Source organism: Limulus polyphemus, unplaced genomic scaffold, assembly GCF_000517525.1.
Source record: "Limulus polyphemus unplaced genomic scaffold, Limulus_polyphemus-2.1.2 Scaffold11727, whole genome shotgun sequence".
Lineage (NCBI taxonomy): Eukaryota > Metazoa > Arthropoda > Merostomata > Xiphosura > Limulidae > Limulus > Limulus polyphemus.
Window position 1 is genome coordinate 1,936 of NW_013677337.1, and position 550 is coordinate 2,485.

Below are 550 nucleotides of genomic sequence, written 5' to 3' on the forward strand. Positions count from 1 at the left end.
TACTTTCTGACTAAATATAAATACTGGTGATTCTAATTTACAATTTTAAGTCATTCTGGGGTACAGATATCTCCTGGCATGTACTTGAAACTTGATTTGAGACTTTTTACAGGAGATTGCGTATGTAGGTCATGGTCAACCTTTCATAGAATGTCAAATATGCTCCTCAGTGACAAGTCTACAGGCTTATAATGATAAAAATAAAAATCGGTTTTCGACACTCGTGGTGGGCAGAGAACAGATAGCCCATTGTTAACTTTGCGCTTAACAACAGCCAAACTGTCAAATTAAATATATTAACAGTCGGTTGATTTCCAAAGTGGTAACTTCATAATATGCCTAATTAGGGTGCTTGTTATTTTGTCCGTTATTAACAGATGGGGAAAATCTTACATTAAAAATTCAGTATTATTACTCATTACTGTATGGAGCATTCTTTGAGTGGTCAAACCAGTGTCATTTCTAGAAGGGTCTGGGGGCATGCCCCCCCCCCAGATTTTTTTTAATTTAATGCTACGAAATTGAAACATGGGCCATTTTAACTACAAGT